This window comes from Schistocerca americana, chromosome 3 (assembly GCF_021461395.2).
Source record: "Schistocerca americana isolate TAMUIC-IGC-003095 chromosome 3, iqSchAmer2.1, whole genome shotgun sequence".
Classification (NCBI taxonomy): domain Eukaryota; kingdom Metazoa; phylum Arthropoda; class Insecta; order Orthoptera; family Acrididae; genus Schistocerca; species Schistocerca americana.
In genome coordinates, this window is record NC_060121.1 from 730,055,971 (window position 1) to 730,079,588 (window position 23,618).

The window sequence follows — 23,618 nt, forward strand, 5'->3', positions numbered from 1 at the left end:
AATGTCATTTTTTGGTTGCGAGACTGTGTTGCCGATATAGATAAATTCGTCTGCAGGAGGAACGACAATCTTATGCAAGGATGACACAGACCAGATAGATACCCATTTTTCAAAAGTTCTTACTGAAAGCTGTATGTTGATGGCCCATACTGACATTATGCTTTGACTTGCAAATTCAATAAAAGAGGCCTCGAATATTAAGATGAAAGACATACTCTAGTGCTCCAAAATTAAGTGTAAAAGATCATCACTTTTTTTTAAAAAAGTAGTAAAACATTTCATACCTGTTTCCTATGAAATGCTACATAACTCTTGTGATACGTGTTCACGTTTTCTCAAGGCATTGCAGATGAAAATTAATTTATACAGAGGTTTATCTCTAAGAAGTTAATATAAAACTATGTTCAAGTTACATGATTTATATTTTTCTTTAACAAATGGAGACAGCACCATGTAAAAGTTCAAATAATATCAAACATTCCACCATCTGTTGCCGTATGCAATGAGAAATATTTGAAAATCTGAAAAACATTGAAAAATATAATAAACAGGAATAAACCATGCAACAGCCTTTATCAAGAGAGGTTCATTTGGTAGTAACAAATGAAAATCAAAGAACATGCAAAAAAGATTCATAATATTGCTTCATTTCCATTCTGCTACATATCTTCCATTTCTCTCTTGGTTTCAGGTCGGTTTCCACCAAAACTACTACTCCTCCTCCTCCTCCTCCTCCTCCTCGTCCCCCTCCTCACCCCCACCCCCCACCCCCATTCCCCCGACCCACCCAAGTGACAAAATTAAAGTGATACCACTCTCACAATGCTAAGATTCTATCAACTGTCTATAATAATATCTTTCTTGTTTTCAATCTTATTTTGGTATCACATTTCAATTGTTTTAAATGGTTTGTAAATTCTCATTTATCGGTCTTTCTATCAGGTATGTGATTAAACCTATAGTGTTAGTAGACTAATGAAAAATGAATTCAAGTAAAAATATGGGTTACATAACATTTTTATATAATTTTTAAAATAACCTGATCAACATTATGGATAAGACATTGAGAAAGCAGTTGCTTACAACTCAACTCATATTAGAAGCATATCATAATATTACAGATACATTTAAGATGCACAATTAAAACATAAGAGCCTATATTAAGACAATGTATACTGCTTCCTTTTACTCCAGACTTTATTAACGGTGCCATATTAATACCATTGTGTATTATGTATAAGAATGTATATTTGTACATAAAGAATAATTTATTTGATAATGACTAATAACAGTCATATTTATTGTATTGTACATGTGTAAATAGGCTAGGTTAGACTGCACATTTATACATAATCTGTATCTTGTTAGGAGATTTCTGCAATTTTATTGCAGAAACCTTGAGATATTGTATACTAAAAATTTCCAGAATTTCATGCAATTTGTACAGGAAAGACAGATTAAGTAAACAGCAAATAAATTCTTGAACATTTATTTATTCATTTTCATTTCTTATTTATTTTTAATGTGCCTGTATTATGACATCAGACATAATTTACATTCTGTAGAAAATTATTTCCATTTTAAAACTAGACAGAACATGCATTTATTTATTAATCCTAAAAATCTTTCCACATTCTAGGAGACAGTACGCACGTGCGTATGCATGCTGCACCTGTACCCGCAAAAGCGAGTGCGCACGCGCGCGACCAGTGTAAATTTGTATAACACTATTTGTAGTGAAGGTTTTATTACCTCATGTCCTTACTGACTAGATATGAAGCTGTTGCTTTTTCATTATCATACTCATGGATATTAAAGTTTTTTATGTCTTTTAAATTCTTTCTGACATTTTTACAAATTTTATAGAATATACGTATAGCACAGTAGAAGGATTAACAACTTTTGAAAGATGGGTTTGCAAGAAGCTATTTGTTGAGCATGATGAATTGTTCTTACAGTTCTTTTCAAAGATAAGAAAATAACTTAACTAGATGGTGTATTATCCCAGAATATAATTCCACATAGTAGGATGCTGTGGAATTGGACAAAGCAGGCAATTTGGACAGTGTGAAAACTTGTTTTAACAGGTAGTAAACACAGACAACAACATATTTTATTTAGCATTCCATTTATTTTGTTTGCATTTGAAGTAATTTTGAAACCGTATGCCTAAAAACTTTGTTTGCAAAGAAGGTGTCACTTTCGTGGAATTTATTTTCACATGGGTGCTGCAAGCACCAACTTTTAACCAGATGTTTTGGAATGTTGGTTTTTTTGCGTTCATCAGTAGGTTGTATGATGTGAACCATTTTAGTGCAGTGCCTCTGATGCCATGTATTTGGAGCTTCACCAACTGTATGTTGTGGACCAGAATGTAAAAGGCTTTACTTAAGTAAAAAAAATTGCTAGTGACATTTTGTTTTTTCTCCGCTGTTTCTGGGGCATTTTGCATAAAATCATATATGGCAGTAATTGTCCATTTATTTTTCCTGAATTGGTGCTGCATATCAGTGAGTTTGTTTTAGACTTAAACTTCCATTAACCTATTATAATTATTTCTTCTGTGATTTTACTAAAGCCAGATAATAAGACAATTGGTCTATAGTTTTCTTTATTTGATTTGTCTCCTTTCTTATGAACAGGGACCACTTAAGCAATTTTTAGACAGTCCAGAACAGTGCCTGTCAAAAAGGATGAATTGGCTATTTAAGAGGCAGTGTGTAATATATTGCTTTATGATGTAGTCTGGAATAGCATAAATTCCTGATGACATTTTATTCAGAGCTCGTGCAACATGGATGATTTCAACCGGAGTTCTTTTGTAAATATAGATTGTAGAGGGACAAGAGTGTACTTTGTTTTATGCCTCAGGATGTGTCCTATTAGGCAATCCATCTTTTAGTCAAGTTGTATCATAAATTTATTTTTTCCCCACTTGGATTACGTGCCGCTTCATTAATTATTCAATTTACCATCTACCCTTCAGCATTTTCTGTTGCACCACATTTAAAAAGTTTCTATTCTCCTCTTGTCTGAACTATTTATTGCCCACATTTCACTTCCTTACCCGGCTACACTCCAGATAAACACCTTCAGAAAAGATTTCCTAACACTTAAATTTATGTTCAGTGTCAGCAAACTCCTCTTTTTTCAGAAATATTTGTCCTACAATTAACAGTCTACATTTCATACCCACTTTCCTTTGGCTATCAACAACAACTTAACTGCCCAAATTGTAAACCTGGTCTACTAGCTGGTTTAACAGTGACCCATTTTCCATCTTCATTGACATGTTAAGCTCTGACTAGCTTAGAGGGTGCATTTAAATTGTAGTATAATACTTTTTGAGTATATGTATCTTGTGTGATGAAAGCAATGTTATGTTCTCATATTTTAGAATCTTTTTATGCCTGGAAAAAAAAAAAAAAAAAAAAAAAAAAAAAAAAAAAAAAAAAAAAAAAAAAAAAAAAAAAAAAAACTTTGGGCCATTGTAACCTATACTAGGAACAACTTTTTCCCACAAGTTCAAACTGTTGACAATACACTAAAAGAATTCACTGAGCCAATGTTAAACTAACTAAAAAATGACACATACTTCATAAATTTCTTGCCCGGCATGTGGAACAGTTTGGTGATGATTCCGCCATTGTGGAAATGGTTTGGAAGGAAATGTACACATCAGTTGCACTTTTCTTTTTATTCAAAACCATGACTCGTTTCAGCCCCCCAGGCCATTACTAGAGGTGTATGTCAGACATCCAGAAAGGGCACAGGACGACTTGTCCTGTGCCTTTTGAGAATGCCTGACTATATCTCCAGGTAACGGCCTTGGTGACACAGCATGTTCTCCAGTAAAACATCATTGAGCCAAATCTATAGTCTTTTCTCCATGCACTCATCAACATAGCTAGTCTTTTCAATAGTTGCAGTTTTCCTAGATTCTTTTTCCCATTATAAAGGACAATCACAAAGTCTTAAAAAGAAAAATTTCTGGCTCTACTTCCTCATGAGAGCTCATTGAAAACTCCTAGGCTCTAAAATGTTTGACTTTGTTCATCTCATTCTTTCAGCATTTCATAATTAAGTTTATCATCTCCTGAGAAGGTGGGCCATCTGATTCTCTTTTGTCTTTTCTTATTAGGTTTGGGCAATGGAGGAGAGACAGGTGTGCCTCAGTTGCAAGCACCTCCAGGTCTTTAACTGAATGCTGTTTCCACCAGGTACATCTAATTTCTTCCTCCTCTACTTAACATCAGTTGAGGCTATTAAACAGTCACTTCTTTTTTTTCTCTAGCTGCTCTAAGAATGCCTCTCCTACCTACCATGTTAACTTCAGTTTTGTTCATTGGCAAGCATTCAGGAAGCTTTTGCATGTTTAGTGTGACAATTCCAAACTTTTCAAATCTGGAAATAAGGTTTTGGGACACAGTCTTATCCTTCATCAGCTCGTTTAAGAGCAATGGTTACATTTACGCATTGCGGGAAGCTTAGAGCTGGACTTGGGACTCTTTCCACTTCATCTCTGATAATAGTGTAATCATTGGAGCAAATTCAGCAACATCCAATGTTTGTGACAGATGGCTGGAACACTATAACACTGTTGCATGCAATTAACATTGTTGAAAAGGTGAGCAATTGTATTCTTTGCTGTGGTACAAAGTCCTTAATGTGGGATAATCTCATTATTCAGCCAGAACTAGGTATTTAAGACAACACACCTACTCTTAGTCAGATTCCAAGCTGCACCCATGAAGATTGCATATCGCATGCACCTAAAGATCATTCAATAATTTTGTATGCTCTTGCAGTCTGAATGTGGGCAGTAGTTCTATGGGATACCATGTAAAAATTTCTGTCTTCAAAATCAGTGTGATTTTTAATCAGCTGCAGCAAACTCTTTGATTTTCCTGTTGCTATCTCAACCCAGAGATCACTCTGATTCAACCCCCTGTCAACCCCTCATAGCTTCCTGATCCCTGATCACATTTTGCTAACTTACTTCATGTTCCATACCCCAAAAACTTCTGCCACCTTCCATAAAACACCCTGCTCCTGAACATTCATCCTGTAACACTGCTATTAACCTTTCCACCAAAACTCTGACCCCTGTAGAAGTCTCAGTATTTTCTAAAGGCTTCACCTTTAGTCCAAAACCAAAATTAAACAAGGCTGGATATATGAGTGACTTTCTTTCCTTTATTCATTCTCTGCAGTTGTAACACTTCTTCATCATGCACCTCACTGACAACAGCCAACCAAAACATCATAAAGCACCTTGTTTAAAACTGTTCCAAACTCCCTCCAACAATTTCTTCCACCCTGTCTCATACAGTAATCTTTCAAGAATTTTTTCTCTTAATGTATAAAGTGCATGTTTGACCATCAACTGTTTTTATTTTAAACCCAGTCAGTCTTAGACCATCTTCAACAGGTAATGGTTAAAATGGTTAAAGCCACCACATTACATTTGTCATGGCAACCAGTTGATATTTGGGTTTAAAATAAAATAAAATAAAAAACAGCTAATGGTCAAACATGCATTTTATACATTACTTGGTTGCTGCTGATAGTCATCTTCCAAAAACGTTCTTCCTGTTAACATGTTCCTTTCCTAAATCCCTCCCCAATGAGTTAACATCACAGCTATGGGACCTGAAAACAATCCAGACCTTATCCAACTGACTGTGTTTCAAGTCACCAACAGGACAAATCTATAAACAAATCCATGGTACTGCCATGGGTACTTGCATGGCACGATTTTGTGTGTAGCTAGCTTACTTACGGTCTTTCCAGAGGAATCCTTCCTGTCTAGAAAACAGACCCCAGCTCCCCCTGGGGTACCCCAGGTGGCCTTGCCTTCTGCCAAGTCACCATTTGTTGATGCTGTTGATGATTCCAGCTTCCGCTCGTTGGGTGGGCCAGTGGTCCTGTCCAAATTGTCATTTGTTGCATGTTTTAAGAGACTACCCATAAGTGGAAGCCATGTGTCAGGTATACCATCAAATAGTCCATTTGGCAACTGTTTGTGACAGTCAGCAAGCTGTGAGTCAGTCATTGGACACTCCTGTGTTTTTACTGGACTCTGGGGGCCATCCTCAATGCCCCATGTGTGTCACCCCAGTGTACATTGCTGACATCATTAGTGGATGGGCAACCAGAAAAATTTCAAGTAAACATGGAAGCGATGTGCAGCCTCATTACATCTACATCTACATCCATACTCTGCAAGCCACCTGACGGTGTGTGGCGGAGGGTACCCTGAGTACCTCTATCGGTTCTTCCTTCTATTCCAGTCTCGTATTGTTCGTGGAAAGAAGGATTGTCGGTATGCTTCTGTGTGGGCTCTAATCTCTCTGATTTTATCCTCATGGTCTCTTCACGAGATATACGTAGGAGGGAGCAATATACTGCTTGACTCTTCGGTGAAGGTATGTTCTCAAAACTTTAACAAAAGCCCATACCAAGCTGCTGAGCGTCTCTCCTGCAGAGTCTTCCACTGGAGTTTATCTATCATCTCCGTAATGCTTTCGCGATTACTAAGTGATCCTGTAACAAAGCACGCTGCTCTCCGTTGGGTCTTCTCTATCTCTTCTATCAACCCTATCTGGTACGGATCCCACACTGCTGAGCAGTATTCAAGCAGTGGGCAAACAAGCATACTGTAACCTACTTCCTTTGTTTTCAGATTGCATTTCCTTAGGATTCTTCCAATGAATCTCAGTCTGGCATCTGCTTTACCAACAATCAACTTTATATGATCATTCCATTTTAAATCACTCCTAATGCGTACTCCCAGATAATTTATGGAATTAACTGCTTCCAGTTGCTGACCTGCTATTTTGTAGCTAAATGATAAGGGATCTATCTTTCTATGTATTCGCAGCACATTACACTTTTCTACATTGAGATTGAATTGCCATTCCCTGCACCATGCGTCAATTCGCTGCAGATCTTCCTGCATTTCAGTACAATTTTCCATTGTTACAACCTCTCGATACACCACAGCATCATCTGCAAAAAGCCTCAGTGAACTTCCGATGTCATCCACAAGGTCATTTATGTATATTGTGAATAGCAACGGTCCTATGACAATCCCCTGTGGCACACCTGAAATCACTCTTACTTCGGAAGACTTCTCTCCACTGAGAATGACATGCTGTGTTCTGTTATCTAGGAACTCTTCAATCCAATCACACAATTGGCCTGATAGTCCATATGCTCTTACTTTGTTCATTAAACGACTGTGGGGAACTGTATCGAACGCCTTGCGGAAGTCAAGAAACACGGCATCTACCTTTGAACCCGTGTCTATGGCCCTCCGAGTCTCGTGGACGAATAGCGCGAGCTGGGTTTCACACGACTGACTTTTTCGAAACCCATGCTGATTCCTACAGAGTAGATTTCTAGTCTCCAGAAAAGTCATTACACTCGAACAAAATACGTGTTCCAAAATTCTACAACTGATCGACGTTAGAGATATAGGTCTATAGTTCTGCACATCTGTTCGATGTCCCTTCTTGAAAATGGGGATGACCTGTGCCCTTTTCCAATCCTTTGGAATGCTATGCTCTTCTAGAGGCCTACGGTACATCGCTGCAAGAAGGGGGGCAAGTTCCTTCGCGTACTCTTTGTAAAATCAAACTGGTATCCCATCAGGTCCAGCGGCCTTTCCTCTTTTGAGCCATTTCAATTGTTTCTCTATCCCTTTGTCATCTATTTCGATGTCTACCATTTTGTCATCTGTGCAACAATCTAGAGAAGAAACTACAGTGCAGTCTTCCTCTGTGAAACAGCTTTGGAAAAAGACCTTTAGTATTTCGGCCTTTGGTCTGTCATCCTCTGTTTCAGTACCATTTTGGTCACAGAGTGTCTGGACATTTAGTTTTGATCCACCTACCGCTTTTACACAAGACCAAAATTTCTTATGATTTTCTGCCAAGTCAGTACATAGAACTTTACTTTCAAATTTTAATTAATTAATTAATTAATTTTAATTAATTTGGATAAATACAGGCTCTTGGTGTGACTGCAGTTTCAGTGGCCCTACAAAAGATGTTGCTTTATAGTAAACAGTGCATTCCTTTGTGGGTCAATTCTCTGTCTCTGAAAATTATAATAATGTGGAATGGCAATTCACATTGTTACGGTCAATTCACAATTGATGCAGAATATTTTTGGGCTCGACGCTTTTTCCTCTTTTTGGTTTCCATATAGTTGATGAAGGGTATTTATTGTCTCAATCCGTTTCTTTTCACAATTTGATGTTTCACTGCAGTCATAAGCCTACTGTTAGAGAGTACCTTAGATTGAGCAGAAATTTTCAAGGCATATGTTTCCCTTAAGCCATTTGCAGTATCTAAATTTTGCCACCCCAGCCCCCACCCCCACCCCATTCACATCTCTATGGGCAGCAAGGTAAAGGACAAGTGTTGGTAGGATCAAAGCATCTTTTCTCCTATTTTGTGAAGTTTGTGGGCCACCCTTTGGCGGTGATTCAGAAGCCTGATGGTGCTGTGCCCTTTTGTGGCAATTCTGAACATGGTCAATGCACAGTGTGCCACAAAGTTGTATCCAATTCTGCAGCCGACAGACTTCTTGGTGAAGTTGTCAGGGAACCAGTATTTTTCATGTATCAACTTGCACAATGTCTACCTGCAGTTGCCATTGGATGCAATTTCTTGGACCTTTTGGTCCTCAACACACACTTTTCATTTTACCTGTTTAATTGTTTGCCTTTCCTAAATCCCTCCCCAATGAGTTAACATCACAGCTATGGGACCTGAAAACAATCCAGACCTTATCCAACTGCCTGTGTTTCAAGTCACCAACAGGACAAATCTATAAACAAATCCATGGTACTGCCATGGGTACTTGCATGGCACGATTTTGTGTGTAGCTAGCTTACTTACGGTCTTTCCAGAGGAATCCTTCCTGTCTAGAAAACAGACCCCAGCTCCCCCTGGGGTACCCCAGGTGGCCTTGCCTTCTGCCAAGTCACCATTTGTTGATGCTGTTGATGATTCCAGCTTCCGCTCGTTGGGTGGGCCAGTGGTCCTGTCCAAATTGTCATTTGTTGCATGTTTTAAGAGACTACCCATAAGTGGAAGCCATGTGTCAGGTATACCATCAAATAGTCCATTTGGCAACTGTTTGTGACAGTCAGCAAGCTGTGAGTCAGTCATTGGACACTCCTGTGTTTTTACTGGACTCTGGGGGCCATCCTCAATGCCCCATGTGTGTCACCCCAGTGTACATTGCTGACATCATTAGTGGATGGGCAACCAGAAAAATTTCAAGTAAACATGGAAGCGATGTGCAGCCTCATTACATCTACATCTACATCCATACTCCGCAAGTCACCTGACGGTGTGTGGCGGAGGGTACCCTGAGTACCTCTATCGGTTCTTCCTTCTATTCCAGTCTCGTATTGTTCGTGGAAAGAAGGATTGTCGGTATGCTTCTGTGTGGGCTCTAATCTCTCTGATTTTATCCTCATGGTCTCTTCACGAGATATACGTAGGAGGGAGCAATATACTGCTTGACTCTTCGGTGAAGGTATGTTCTCAAAACTTTAACAAAAGCCCATACCAAGCTGCTGAGCGTCTCTCCTGCAGAGTCTTCCACTGGAGTTTATCTATCATCTCCTTAATGCTTTCACGATTACTAAGTGATCCTGTAACAAAGCACGCTGCTCTCCGTTGGGTCTTCTCTATCTCTTCTATCAACCCTATCTGGTACGGATCCCACACTGCTGAGCAGTATTCAAGCAGTGGGCAAACAAGCATACTGTAACCTACTTCCTTTGTTTTCAGATTGCATTTCCTTAGGATTCTTCCAATGAATCTCAGTCTGGCATCTGCTTTACCAACAATCAACTTTATATGATCATTCCATTTTAAATCACTCCTAATGCGTACTCCCAGATAATTTATGGAATTAACTGCTTCCAGTTGCTGACCTGCTATTTTGTAGCTAAATGATAAGGGATCTATCTTTCTATGTATTCGCAGCACATTACACTTTTCTACATTGAGATTGAATTGCCATTCCCTGCACCATGCGTCAATTCGCTGCAGATCTTCCTGCATTTCAGTACAATTTTCCATTGTTACAACCTCTCGATACACCACAGCATCATCTGCAAAAAGCCTCAGTGAACTTCCGATGTCATCCACAAGGTCATTTATGTATATTGTGAATAGCAACGGTCCTATGACAATCCCCTGTGGCACACCTGAAATCACTCTTACTTCGGAAGACTTCTCTCCACTGAGAATGACATGCTGTGTTCTGTTATCTAGGAACTCTTCAATCCAATCACACAATTGGCCTGATAGTCCATATGCTCTTACTTTGTTCATTAAACGACTGTGGGGAACTGTATCGAACGCCTTGCGGAAGTCAAGAAACACGGCATCTACCTTTGAACCCGTGTCTATGGCCCTCCGAGTCTCGTGGACGAATAGCGCGAGCTGGGTTTCACACGACTGACTTTTTCGAAACCCATGCTGATTCCTACAGAGTAGATTTCTAGTCTCCAGAAAAGTCATTACACTCGAACAAAATATGTGTTCCAAAATTCTACAACTGATCGACGTTAGAGATATAGGTCTATAGTTCTGCACATCTGTTCGATGTCCCTTCTTGAAAATGGGGATGACCTGTGCCCTTTTCCAATCCTTTGGAATGCTATGCTCTTCTAGAGGCCTACGGTACATCGCTGCAAGAAGGGGGGCAAGTTCCTTCGCGTACTCTTTGTAAAATCAAACTGGTATCCCATCAGGTCCAGCGGCCTTTCCTCTTTTGAGCGATTTCAATTGTTTCTCTATCCCTTTGTCATCTATTTCGATGTCTACCATTTTGTCATCTGTGCAACAATCTAGAGAAGAAACTACAGTGCAGTCTTCCTCTGTGAAACAGCTTTGGAAAAAGACCTTTAGTATTTCGGCCTTTAGTCTGTCATCCTCTGTTTCAGTACCATTTTGGTCACAGAGTGTCTGGACATTTTGTTTTGATCCACCTACCGCTTTTACATAAGACCAAAATTTCTTATGATTTTCTGCCAAGTCAGTACATAGAACTTTACTTTCAAATTTTAATTAATTAATTAATTAATTTTAATTAATTTGGATAAATACAGGCTCTTGGTGTGACTGCAGTTTCAGTGGCCCCTACAAAAGATGTTGCTTTATAGTAAACAGTGCATTCCTTTGTGGGTCAATTCTCTGTCTCTGAAAATTATAATAATGTGGAATGGCAATTCACATTGTTACGGTCAATTCACAATTGATGCAGAATATTTTTGGGCTTGACGCTTTTTCCTCTTTTTGGTTTCCATATAGTTGATGAAGGGTATTTATTGTCTCAATCCGTTTCTTTTCACAATTTGATGTTTCACTGCAGTCATAAGCCTACTGTTAGAGAGTACCTTAGATTGAGCAGAAATTTTCAAGGCATATGTTTCCCTTAAGCCATTTGCAGTATCTAAATTTTGCCACCCCAGCCCCCACCCCCACCCCATTCACATCTCTATGGGCAGCAAGGTAAAGGACAAGTGTTGGTAGGATCAAAGCATCTTTTCTCCTATTTTGTGAAGTTTGTGGGCCACCCTTTGGTGGTGATTCAGAAGCCTGATGGTGCTGTGCCCTTTTGTGGCAATTCTGAACATGGTCAATGCACAGTGTGCCACAAAGTTGTATCCAATTCTGCAGCCGACAGACTTCTTGGTGAAGTTGTCAGGGAACCAGTATTTTTCATGTATCAACTTGCACAATGTCTACCTGCAGTTGCCATTGGATGCAATTTCTTGGACCTTTTGGTCCTCAACACACACTTTTCATTTTACCTGTTTAATTGTTTGCCTTCTGGAATCTTGTCTGTGGGGTATGTATCAACAGTATTTGGAGCAGTTGATTAAGGACATTTCCTGTTGTGTCAATTACCTTAACGACAATTCAGTAATGGGCCATACAAGAGAGGAGCGTTTATAAAATCTTCAGTCAGTTTCCAACACCTCCTGCAGAATGTTCAGTTTTTTCTCCCCACAGACGCATTTTTGGGACATGTGCCTAGCAAAGATAATCTCATCCCTACTGACACACTTCTGATTGGTTTGGATATTATTGATCACCAAGTAGCAACCTAATAAATGAGTTAGGCTGACTGTGTCTTAAGGATACCAGGCTGATTGGCTAATATTGTTGTGGGAGTTGGTTTGTATCAGTGTTTCAACTGCTCAGTAATGAATTAACACAATCAACAAGGTTCTATTTCAATAAGAATCACTACGGTGTTCAACTGTAATTAAGTGATATCTTCTTGGTTTTACGCAAATGTGAGACAGTTACTCCTTTCACCTTACAGTTTAATGGTGGTTACACTCTTCACAACATTCTTTGATATCTTCAGGTGCTGTTGCATTAATTAGCACAAACACACCAGAATCCTCACTGCAATCCAATTGTAGGCAGCCAGCACAGTTGACACAAAACACGTAACCACAGTATGATCTGGACACTTAATAAAAAAACACTTCACAATAAACTCTCTGTCATGGTAGGTACATTGCTGAGGGTCAACCCATGGCGTCGGGGATACACTCAGTTGACAATATACATTACAGGTGGCCATCTGCCATTACACCGTGTCCTGCTTGCTTAGAGCTCTCTTAGCGACTTCTCCTCCTGTGCACTGTTTGCACTCCACTGACTGACAATTGCTGTATCTCTCTGGCACTCAACTCTTGACATCTAGCCTACATCGACCTGTGTGAGGCAAAACTACATTTATCTTTACATAAGGGGCTTTGGAACCCTTACATCTATGCCCAAAAAGGCTTCTTTATTGCTGGAGGTGAAAAAGAATGTAGGAAAAGTGTACACAGATTTAAAAAGAATGAAGACATTACATCCAAGTAAACACTGAAATTATAAACTATCAAGTAAATTCCCTCTGACTCGTCATAAACTGCCTCTACACAAAATGTTACACAAAAAATTCATCATACCTTTTTGGAAAAATAGGAAATAGTTTACACAAATTCTGTAGAGTATGTGCAATAAATTTCCCTCTTCAATAGTTTGTGTGTGTCATAGAACACTACATATCTGTTATACAAATTAAAACAATTTTTGAAAATATAATTTAATTTGACAGATTAAAAAAAATCTACTTACCAAGTGGTGCAGGACACACGTACAAAAATGAGGTTTTACTTATGCAACCTTTAGGAGCCAGTGGCTCTATCTTCTGGCAGAAGGGTTGAAGGAGAAGGAAGAGGGGGGGAAGGAAGAGGGGTGAAGGAAAAGGACTGCAGAGGTTTAGGAAGAGAGAGAGAGTTCAGAAAAGTCATCCAGAGTTCCGGGTCAGGGGAGACTTACCAGATGGGATGAGAAGAAAAGACTTATTGTTGGGAACTGCACTGGATAAGATTTGAAAACCTGAGAGCTTAAAGGTGGAAGACCTAGATCTTCCAGCAGAAGGGTTGATGGGGAAGGAATAGCAGTGAAGGAAAAGGACTGGAGAGGTTTTGGAATAAAACAGTATTGTTCGAGTAATACCTTCTGAAATCTTCCTTCATTCTTGTGGTCAACTTCTCATAATATTTCTTCATTTTTCTTCTCCATTTTCTGGAATATTTCTTCATTCTTCTGTTCAAACTCTTTATTGCTTTGCAATATCACTGCCTTCATTGATTGCATCTTTCCCCACCTCTCTTCATCTGGATCTAGTTTGTTTTCCATTGGTTTTATTGGTGTCTCAGTATAAGCAACTGAATGAGCTAATGGGCTGTCAACTGACAATCCACAAACACTGATTTCTGAATCATCCCTACTCTCCTGCACTACCTTCTTCTTCCCAAGTTCTACCTCCTAAACCTCTTGCTTAGTCTCAGCAGATATTTTTGGTTATGTACTATACACTGGCAAGTAGCATACAATAATTCTTGGGTAACCCAGACTATCCTAATTATCAACAAATTAAACAAACGCTGATTGTAGTACCTCAGCTAAACCACATTAACACAATTCCTATCATCACTGAATACAGTAAACCTCACAAGCCCATCAAAATCAAATATCAACGTAAACATTCACCAGGCTATACAAAACACTCAAAATAGGATACACATCACAAATTACTACACATACAAACCTGTAATTAAGAAATAGAGTGATAGCATCTGCAATGAAGCTGTTAGTAACTGTCCCACTGATGTAAACCTACATATCCATGCACATTGTATTTCGGAGCAAAATTTCAAAAAAAAAATGTCAAAATTACTATCGCAGTTATTTGTATTGATTCAAAATATGACGTGAAGTTACTTACATATTCACTGTTGCCCACAGCTTGCTGTGGAGCCATGTGCATTCGTTATCTCATCCTCACAGTTACACATCTGCTGATGAGTGAAGCTGTCATCATAGTAGTCAGATGGTTAGCGGCCAGGTGGAGCTGCAGTAGACAGTTCGGAGATTTACCATGTCATGTGGGCACGTTACCAACACACCCACTTGGAGTCGCTGCAGTAACCACCCAGTGTAGTTTGTCTCTGTAGCAGGCTGCACAAAGAAAATGGACAACAATGTCATGTAGAATCACCTAGCTGCTTGATGTTCTTTGGTGTGGCTGCTACATGAGTCTACATGATGTCATTCAACAATTACACCAAAAACTTTGATTCTGAGCAGACCCATAGCCGAGCTTCCTCCAATGCCTCTCATGGTGAGGCATCATCCAGCAGACAGTAGACAGCGTGTGAATGACTCATGTACAATCTAGACACAATACGAGGCTCGATAAGTGAGCTCTACACTATGAAATTAAGAGATATTTGGAAGAGAGCAATTGGAGTCTTGGAATCTGTATCCTCAAAGAAGAAGAAACAGGACCAAGTAAGAAATACAGTGCCCATCTGTGAACTCACTGATTTCAGACTTTAAGGTTGAAGACATCAAAAGAATGAGTAAAGAAATAGAAATTTTAAAAAAGAAAAATACAGCATTAATAATGACCCTAAAATAACACCATGGAGCCCTGAAAAGGGTTAAAACTGTCATTCACATCTTTTTAAAAAAGAGAAAATTAAGTAGATATGTGAAAGAAAGGGTGTTAAGGAAGAAAGTAGAAGAATGTATTATCTAAATGTTCCACTCCAGCATAAATTTGCTGTGTTACAAGGCAACTGACAGGTTAAATGGAGTTCCTATGACACTGTCAATGCACTAACCCTTTCTCAAAAAGCTTATATGTATCTGAGCAAGCACAACATTCCTTTGGCCTGTCATGCAATGCTTCAAAATTAGGCTAGAAATTTCAAGTGCGAACCAAGTGTTTTGGAAGAAGTCTTGAAAATCTTGAGAGCAAAAACTGGTACATTTATTGTTTAAGAAAAGAAAACTGTGCTGTGTTTCGACATAATGAACACTGACTGCTGCATCTGCTATGATGCGACAGAAGACAAGATTTTACAACCTCACATCAATGTGCTAGTTGTGATGATTTGTGGTTTATGTAAATCTTGGATGCAACCAGTTTGTTATGATTTTGATGTGACGATGAATAGTAACCTGCTTCAAGATATACTACTGGATGTTGAAAGTTAAGGGCTACATGTTGTAGCCATAATGTGTCATATGTGAGGAAAAATTAATGGAGGGTGTAATGAGCTTTGTGTCAACACATCTCAAACATTTTTCACAAATCCAATGGAGAACAAAAAGAAGAACTGAGTTTTCTATGATGTGCCTCATTCACTGAAGCTTCTTAGAAACCAATTTTTGGAGGAATGAATAGTTCTACCTAATGTTAATTGACAGCATTTTAGACAGCAAAAAGGTGGCATGAATATAACACAGCACTTACCAGAAGCTCACCTCAGTGTCACAAGTAGACTGTGATAAAATGTTAGGATGGCTACTCATTAACTTTCACACCACATCGCTAAAGCTCTATTGTATGTTCTAGGAAAGGAGGGTGAAAGTATTTTCTTTGAATTAGTCAAAGATGTGTTCAATATTTTTAACTCTGGAGTTCCCTTTGAGCATGGCACACTTCTACATAGCGGAATTTGTCTGAATCTTCTAAGCCAAGAGAGCTTGGAAGAAAGTAGAAGAATGTATTATCTAAATCTAGAAGTAGAAGGTAAGAAGGTTTTGAGATGTTTTTCATGATATGCACTTTGGAAACAGAAAGGGTTTGTTGCCATTTCAAAAGGGGTTTATCATCTCCACCACATCATTTCTAGGACTGTTTGAAGAAGTAAGAAAAGATAAAGGTAGGTATAACTTAACATCCAAACTAAATAAAGACTGTCTGGAAAATTACTTTTTGAGAATTCAAGGTCTGTAACAATCCTTCAGCAGTCGATGACAAGCACAGAATTTGGCTTCTTGTTTTAACAGGAAATGCGGACAACTTATTATCAAGCAGTGCATCGGTTGCTGATGGGAGAATCAGTGCAGCTGCTGCAGACTCCAAAACACACAATGATGAATTCATGAAATTTGTATTGATGTGACAGGGGAAAACCAAGTGAAGGCTGAGTGTGCAAGTATTTGTGAGATTGTACACATTATGGAAGAGAAAGAAGAATTGCTAAGAACAATCCAAGAAATAGAGGGAAAAAAATCTGACACAGAGGACATTTCACATGACTGTTCATTACGTGGCAGGCTACCTAGCATTTAAGTGCCAAGCTGCTGAAAAATCCTTGGGATCAAAAACTGAAATGCACTCAGTTCCTGGAACACATTCTGATTTCTGGATATCTACTGCTTCTTGAGGGGGTCTTTTAAATCTGACAACATGCTGGGTGAGCACAGAAAAACAGTTTGGAATTATATTTTCTATGTTTCCTGGATATACCATTTATAAATGTGACAAAATAGTTAAAACTTTGACATCAATCATTAAAGTGAAGTTTCCTCTGGTGCGCAAAGATGTAATTAGTTTGTTTGCAAGAATGGGATCATTTATCTTCATTAGGTATTTGAATAAAGAGAAGCAGTTGTAAGCATGGAAGAACAACACAGCAAAGAAGAATTTGATGTGAACAGCCCCTTGACCATGTAAAAATTGAAGAATCACTTCCCTTCACTCATAGCAAGCAATTCATACATTAAAAATTACAGGATGCAGGTACATTCATTTACTGAATTGAATTACTGCATCTGGTGTGGAATTAGTTTTACTTACATATTTGTTAGGGCCTACGTATTTATTTCTGTTTCTTTAACACAATTTAAAAACTTTAAAAACATTTAAATCATTTATGGGTGGCACATGCTATCTAAACCTTCCCCAACCTTGCTTTCAGACAGTGAGCAGCCAATCACAGTTCTGACTGTATCACAGTTTATGGATACATACAGAATTGATCAATTTCAATAATTTAAACAGCAGTTCCAAGCATAACATCACCGGAACACACTTCTCGGATATTCTCATGATGAATATTTGGCCTATTTCATCACAATAATGTTCACATGTCTCTCATTAGTATTCAATTTTCACTGCTTTTTACACGGGTTTTTCCATTTGCCTTTTGTGATACAGTTTCTTGGTACCACTTCTATTGTCTGAAATGCCAAAACTAGTCTGTTCACTATTACAAGACTCTACTGCATTGTCCGGTTCAAACGTATTGTTTCTTCCCATGATTTTTGATTTTGTACGCTACGTTGTAGTACACTGTCCAAAGTTTGATACATGTTGTTATTCAGTTCTGTTCACAGATTCTAGCCATGGGAACAGTGATCAAGAATTGTGTGCCAAAATATTGTTCTGGGCTCAAAATTTTGCAGTTGTTTGTGCACCCATAAATCAAGATGAAATCACAGCACAAAGTTAAATGTTATGTATTGTAGTCCTCTTCATCTGAAAATTGCAAACGTCCTTTCATGGAAAGCCATGATGAAACACTCCCAGTTGGTTTGGATATTACTAATAATCAATTAGCATCCTAATAAATGAGAGAGTGGCAATCTCCTAAGGATAAGTGGCTGATCGACTAATACTGCAGTGGATTTGTTTCATACAAGTGTTTCGGCTGCTGAATAATGAATTAACACAATGAATACGGTTCTATTGTAATAATAATCATTACAGTATTCCACTGTAATTAAGTGCCATATTCTTGGTTTTACACAAATGTGAGGTACTTATTCCCTTCACTTTACAAGGTAATGACGGTTATACTCATCACAGGTCGCTCTTGGATATCTTCACATGCTATTGCATTAATTAGCCCAAACACACCACAATACTCACAGCAATCTAGTTGTTGGTGGTGGTCGCGGTTGACATGAAACGCGTAATCACAATATGATTTAGATACTTGAAACAACATTTCAAAATAAACTCCTTTGTCATGATTGGTAAATTGCTAGAGATCAACCCACGGCATCAGGGACACAATCACACTATGTATTACAGGCAGCCTTCCGCCATTACATCAGATCCTGCTCCGTTAGAGCTCTCTTAGTGACTTCTGCCCCTGCACACTGCCTGCAATCCACTGCCTAACAATTGCTATATCTCTCTGGCACTCTACTACTGCAACCTAAGAGAGGCAAAACTACATGTGTCTTTATGTAAGGGGATGTTGACTCCTTACATTACAGATGACCACATCAAAGCCATCATCAGCCTGTTGGGTCCAAGAACCTGAAGAACCTCCATTAGGATTCAGTATTACGCTCATTTCATTCCCCAGCTGCGCACACCTGCAATCCTCTTAATCGGCTTTGCCAGAAAGGCCTTAAATTTTTCTGGTCTGTGAATTGTCAATATGCTTTTCAGTCTCTGCTGTGTTCCCTGTCTTTTACACCACATAAACGTATAATCCTAGTCTGCGACTCATCCCACTATGGCACTGGTGCAGTTCTGTCCCGTTGGAACCCAGAAAGTGCCAAGGAGCCTATCGCTTGTACATGGAAGATGGAATAGGAGATGCTAGCTACTATTTTTGGAGTTAAAAAGCTTCATATTTTCCTGTATGGGGCAAGGTTCTTCCTCATCACTGACAAAAAGCTGCTGGTTTCCTTATTTGGACCTCATTCTAGGCTTCCTGATACAACTGCTCACTGATCACAGAGGTTGGCCCTCTTTTCAGTACCTGTTCTATGACATACATTACTGTTCCACCACACAGCATGCCAATGCTGATGCATTAACACAGCTACCAGTGGCATCTGACTCAGAGTTGTATCGCCAAGAGGCCCTTGTGTTTGTGTTGCACAATGTCTTGCAGTAAACCCTGTTGGATTTTCCATTAACAGATGAGAGATCATTACAAGAATGGCCGGTGACCTGTTTCTTCTGGAAAGTGTTTCCATGGTCCAGACTGGTTGGTCGGAATGCATCTCTTCAGCTGTGGAGCCAGTGTGGCCTATGTTTTTTCTCCTATGTAATCACCTCAGTGTTGTCCACAGAGTTCTCGTACTTGCCACAGAGGTGCAAAGCTGGCGTGTTGTGGTCCCTACGGCATTACACCCTTGCATACTCCAGTTGATGCATGTATTGCACTGGGAAATGACTTGTATGAAGGCATTGACATGCATCATGTCTACTGGCCGCAATCGATTGTGATGTCGAACCTCTAGTGTGGGCTTTTGGGGCCTGCGCACAGAAACAGGTGTCACTGCTATGCAAATTTTTTCCTTGGCTGGTCCAGGACCACCTTTGTGATAGGGTGCAAGTCTATTTCACAGGTCCATTTTGGGACTGTGTGGGATGGGTGAACAATGCATTGTCCTATTTCCCATACATAGCCAAGTTGTCGTCCACATCACTGTCTGTCCATTGTCAGCTATTTCTGTCACTGAGTGATCCCCAAGGACCATCATCTCCAATAACGATAGGTAATTTGTCCCACAGGAGTTTGAAAACTTCGTCATTTTCATGATTACCACCCCATTTCAAGCAGCTTCTAACTCAGAGATGGATCACTTCCTTTGTACATTCAGATGCAAATGAAGAAGTCTACATCAGTCTTTTCCCATGACAACGCATTGTTGAGTTTTCCAGCTACAACTGGGTGACACTGGTCAACAGGCACAGTTTGGCAGAATGTTTGCCTGGGTGCCAGCCACAGGGTCTCCTCAATTTGTTGCAACTTGACTTGTTTGCCACGGACCACCATGGCCTGCAGCATTTTCCTCCCAGTGCTGCCATTTGGACCCGGTTCTTTGGCTGGCAGCAGAGGTGGCTGCCAGGTATTGTAATGGGCCACAAACATCGGCAGTTGTTTGTGACAGATGTCAGTAGGGAGCAGCTGACCCATCAAGCAAATCAGTTGCAACCACATCCTGATGGGACATCACCACTGCAGTCATTTGGTCAGTCAAGTGGCAGTGTTGGTCATGATGATGTTCCAGGAACGGACCCCCCCACTTCCAGTGGTGTGCCTCCCCATTTCTGTCCCCTCTGCATTCCTGTCACCTGTAGCCTTACGAGGCTCATGCCTGCCTCTGCTGATGTGGAGCCCATGGATTCTGATAACCCTTCCTCCTCCTTGCCTCAACCTCCACGCCCTTCTGCCCTCCCGGTAAAGTTAGTGGCATCAGCGTTGCCTCCTTCATTGGTCAGATCACTTCTGGGTTCTAAAGTGGCCTCTCTGGTGCTGTGATGGAGGTCACAGCCCAAGTCTGGCCATTTCAGCCCTACATGGCCTTTTCAGATTTAGTACCCCTTCCAGCAGATATCACAATGGAGGCAGCTGAACAAGCATCTGTAGCACAGTGCAATAGTATGGAAACCTGCCCTGAAGTGTGCATGCAATGCATAGTACGGCCTGACACACTGAAAGGAAGTGTTTATCTGTGGGCGACAATAAGATGGGCGAGCCAGTGCTTACACCTTTTTCAACCACCGCAGACATAACATTGCACTTTATATCCCATGCTCAGTCATTAGCCACCCCCACCAGCTGGTTTCAGACTTTCTGCTTCCCATAGATTGACTTGCATGGTGAGTTTGCATTTCCTCTCTTATTATCAAGCCACCCTTGGCCCATAAAGTACCCACACCGACAGTGTAGTGTAGCAGTGTTGTCATATCTATGCATATACTAACCAAGATATTTTCCACAAGAATGTTTTATAGATTTTCACACCAGTTTCCACAGTCACATCCACATCTTATCTGACATTGGAATCAAAAAGTGGTAAAGTCATGTACACCATGCTCTTATAAACCATGTGTCACTATTTCAGCATCAGTTACTTGTATAATTCTTTATATTAAGAAAAATGAATGGTTTATTTAAAAATTGCCCTTGGCTGACTTAAGTGCTAGGATACTGATCAAATTGCTGTATCTGTTCTTGTACCAATGAGACCAAAAAGGAAAATACAGGTCAGGAATTTGGAAAATTTGCAAAACTGCCACAGTTTAAAATTGTGTTGTTCTCTTTCACTTGTTGTTGTTGTTGTTGTGCTCTTCAGTCCTGAGACTGGTTTGATGCAGCTCTCCATGCTACTCTATCCTGTGCAAGCTTTTTCATCTCCCAGTACCTACTGCAACCCACATCCTTCTGAATCTGCTTAGTGTATTCATCTCTTGGTCTCCCTCTACGATTTTTACCCTCCACGCTGCCCTCCAATACTAAATTGGTGATCCCTTGATGCCTCAGAACATGTCCTACCAACCGATCCCTTCTTCTGATCAAGTTGTGCCACAAACTTCTCTTCTCCCCAATCCTATTCAATACTTCCTCATTAGTTATGTGATCTACCCATCTAATCTTCAGCATTCTTCTGTAGCACCACATTTCGAAAGCTTCTATTCTCTTCTTGTCCAAACTATTTATCGTCCATGTTTCACTTCCATACATGGCTACACTCCATACGAATACTTTCAGAAATGACTTCCTGACACTTAAATCAATACTGGATGTTAACAAATTTCTCTTCTTCAGAAACGCTTTCCTTGCCATTGCCAGCCTACATTTTATATCCTCTCTACTTCGACCATCATCAGTTATTTTGCTCCCCAAATAGCAAAACTCCTTTACTACTTTAAGTGCCTCATTTCCTAATCTAATTCCCTCAGCATCACCCGACTTAATTAGACTACATTCCATTATCCTTGTTTTGCTTTTGTTGATGTTCATCTTATATCCTCCTTTCAAGACACTGTCCATTCCATTCAACTGCTCTTCCAAGTCCTTTGCTGTCTCTGACAGAATTACAATGTCATCGGCGAACCTCAAAGTTTTTATTTCTTCTCCATGAATTTTAATACCTACTCCGAATTTTTCTTTTGTTTCCTTTACTGCTTGCTCAATATACAGATTGAACAACATCGGGGAGAGGCTACAACCCTGTCTTACTCCCTTCCCAACCACTGCTTCCCTTTCATGTCCCTCGACTCTTATAACTGCCATCTGGTTTCTGTACAAATTGTAAATAGCCTTTCGCTCCCTGTAATTTACCCCTGCCACCTTTAGAATTTGAAAGAGAGTATTCCAGTCAACATTGTCAAAAGCTTTCTCTAAGTCTACAAATGCTAGAAACGTAGGTTTGCCTTTCCTTAATCTTTCTTCTAAGATAAGTCGTAAGGTCAGTATTGCCTCACGTGTTCCAGTGTTTCTACGGAATCCAAACTGATCTTCCCCGAGGTTGGCTTCTACTAGTTTTTCCATTCGTCTGTAAAGAATTCGTGTTAGTATTTTGCAGCTGTGACTTATTAAGCTGATAGTTCGGTAATTTTCACATCTGTCAACACCTGCTTTCTTTGGGATTGGAATTATTATATTCTTCTTGAAGTCTGAGGGTATTTCGCCTGTTTCATACATCTTGCTCACCAGATGGTAGAGTTTTGTCAGGACTGGCTCTCCCACGGCCGTCAGTAGTTCCAATGGAATATTGTCTACTCCGGGGGCCTTCTTTCGACTCAGGTCTTTCAGTGCTCTGTCAAACTCTTCGCGCAGTATCATATCTCCCATTTCATCTTCATCTACATTCTCTTCTATTTCCATAATATTGTCCTCAAGTACATCGCCCTTGTATAGACCCTCTATATACTCCTTCCACCTTTCTGCTTTCCCTTCTTTGCTTAGAACTGGGTTTCCATCTGAGCTCTTGATATTCATACAAGTCGTTCTCTTAGCTCCAAAGGTCTCTTTAATTTTCCTGTAGGCGGTATCTATCTTACCCCTAGTGAGATAGGCCTCTACATCTTTACATTTGTCCTCTAGCCATCCCTGCTTAGCCATTTTGCACTTCCTGTCGATCTCATTTTTGAGACGTTTGTATTCCTTTTTGCCTGTTACATTTACTGCATTTTTATATTTTCTCCTTTCATCAATTAAATTCAATATTTCTTCTGTTACCCAAGGATTTCTACTAGCCCTCGTCTTTTTACCTACTTGATCCTCTGCTGCCTTCACTACTTCATCCCTCAAAGCTACCCATTCTTCTTCTACTGTATTTATTTCCCCCATTCCTGTCAATTGCTCCCTTATGCTCTCCCTGAATCTCTGTACAACCTCTGGTTCTTTTAGTTTATCCAGGTCCCATCTCCTTAAATTCCCACCTTTTTGCAGATTCTTCAGTTTTAATCTACAGGTCATAACCAATAGATTGTGGTCAGAGTCCACATCTGCCCCTGGA